This window comes from Octopus bimaculoides, chromosome 24 (genome assembly GCF_001194135.2).
Source record: "Octopus bimaculoides isolate UCB-OBI-ISO-001 chromosome 24, ASM119413v2, whole genome shotgun sequence".
In the NCBI taxonomy this organism is placed as follows: Eukaryota; Metazoa; Mollusca; class Cephalopoda; order Octopoda; family Octopodidae; genus Octopus; species Octopus bimaculoides.
The window spans coordinates 34,441,465-34,444,136 of record NC_069004.1 but is presented as its reverse complement, the minus strand read 5'-3'; the positions used below and the strand labels follow the sequence as shown (position 1 = coordinate 34,444,136).

Here is a 2,672-nt window from a genome sequence, read left to right as displayed (position 1 = left end):
TATATATATATATATATATATATATATATATATATATATGTGTGTGTGTGTAATTGTGTGTGTGTATATGTGTGTGTGTATATGTGTGTGTGTATATATGTGTGTGTCTGTATATATATGTGTGTGCGTGTGTGTATATATGTGTGTATGTGTATATATATGTGTGTATGTGTGTGTGTGTGTGTGTGTATGCATATGTATGTGTCTATGTGCACATATAGATGTGTTTGTATGTATTAATAGAGAGAGATTGATAGATGTGAGAATGCACCAGAAATATTGGATATACAGAACCTATAAATAAATAAATAGATAAATAAATACATACATACATTATAAAGAAACAGCGTTCGTTGATAATAGCTTTAATTTCAGCTTGAAATTTAAAAAGCGAACCATAGAAATAGGAACGCTTTAACGAACAGATTAAGGGAATCTACCAATATTGGACGTTTTTAAATCGGTTGGCATCATGTTCGCATCAAATTCCTGCTGAGATGACTACTTCACGGAGATTTTCAGACCGGAAATTATTCCAAAGCCTGCTGGGGGGCTTAACACAACACCATTTTCGGTCGATAAACGAGGAAGCACTCCAAGGAAAGCGGCCATCTTCATGGCAATGTTGTTGTTGTTGTTGCTGTTGCTGTTACGATTATTATTATTATTATTATTATTATTATTTCTTGTGTTTCGTCGTCAACTGTCGGCGATGTGTAGCGAGTTGTGGTGAGGTGAATTGGCGTGTACGGTATATGTGTGTGTGGAGAGAGGGGAGGTGATGCGAGTCAAAATGATGGTGGAGGCGAAGAATCGAATGAAATGGGCGCATGGTGGGGAGGGGAGTGAGGACTGCATGGATTGGTTAGTGACGTTTAGAGCTAGAGGTGAGCTTCCGGTAAAACCGTAACTGCGGCGCTGTCTCAATCTCCGGACTCTAATCATTTCACACTCACACACGTCACCGCTAATGCACTGATTGTGAAGGAATGACTGCCACAGCACTCAACTCCATTTTATACCCCACCTCTCTACCGTTTTATACAAACACACACAATATATCCATTTGTATATATACATTTATAAATATACGCGTACGTATGTATATATCTATGTATGTGTACGTGTGTGGATAAACACACACACACACACACACACATATTTGTGTATGTGAGCTCATTATACATATGTGCATGTACATATATGTGTATGTTTGCGTGAAAGAAATATGGTGAAGAAGTTGTCGGTCAGTCGATATTCTTTTATTCGTTTCCGTCATTTGACTGAGGCCATGCTGGAGCACCGCCTTTATTCGAACAAATCGACCCCAAGATTTATTCTTTGCAAGCCTAGTACTTATTCTATCGGTAGCTTTTGCTGAACCGCTAACTTACGGGGACATAAACACACCAGTATCAGTTGTCAAATACACACACACACACACACACACACACACACATATATACGACGGGCTTCTTTCAGTTTCCGTCTACCAAATCCACTCACAGGTCTTTGGTCGGCCCGAGGCTATAGTAGAAGACATTTTGCCCACGGTGCCACGCAGTGGGACTGAACCCAGAACCATGTGGTTCATAAGCAAGCTACTTACCACGCAGCCACTCCTGCGCCTATATATGCTAAAAATAAGAGCAGAACAACCCTCAAATCACTCGTACTTTTTTCTATTAATGGAAGGATAGTTTGAGTAATTAAGTTATTGAAGACGGGTTGGTTATGGACGGTTTGTCTCTGATCATAATTGTATTCGGTTTGGCTGATCCTAGGGCTAAACACAACGACCACAACAATATTTAATATTTATACAAGCTAAAGATTAGAGCCTCTAGTTATGTGGTTTGCAAGAAGTCGTCGAATTATGCCACGCGGCTAACAAGACGGCAAGCCAACATTGCCCCTGATCGGAAGGTCAGTCCGTCGCAAGGTGAGCCATTTACAGCTTAGTTGACTGGAGTAACGTAAAATTAAATGTTTTGCTCAAGGACAAAAAGCGTCGCCGCTGTAGGAATCGAAACCACGGTACTGCGATCGTGTGTTCAACAATCTAACCACAAAGCCACGGGCCTTCGCACACACGCGCGCACGTGTCTGTGTATTACAGGTATATCAAACACCATAGAGTATAAATCATAGCCTCGAGAAGCAGAGACAGTTTTAATAAATCTAGAATTGATGTTGTATGGTATTTGATAGACCTGTATTTGTCTTGGTCATTCGTATAAACGCTGCTGACCACTCAGAGTTATTTCTCAGCTCGTAACGCGTCTTAGACCAATAAAAGTTAATTTTCTCTTGCCTTCAAAACTCTAACGCCACTCTCCACTTAGAACGAGTGGATTTCACAGACAAAAATAGGATATTTATATCAAGACATATCCGGAATAAATTGTCTGGCAATGTATATTTGGCAATTAGTACAAGTAGAAAATTACTTAACGCATCATTGATTAATATATGAACTAATTAATTCTATATAAGAACGTATTTCTCCATTTTCTTCACATTGAGTTTGAGGTTATCACCTCTAGATGAGACATGGGGTGCCTGACAAACGAGGTTCGCTGAATTTAACCTGGCTTGTCATAACATTTTCATACTCTTTCTCTCTCTCTCTCTCTCTCTCTCTCTCTCTCTCTCTCTCTCTCTCTCTCTCT

At 39.7% G+C, this 2,672-nt stretch overlaps 1 protein-coding gene across 1 annotated transcript in view; it reads left to right on the top strand.

Moving 5' to 3' along the window:
• LOC106867589 (stabilin-2) overlaps positions 1-2,672 on the top strand; it is a 712,318-nt gene that overhangs the window by 657,834 nt on the left and 51,812 nt on the right. The window lies entirely within an intron of this gene.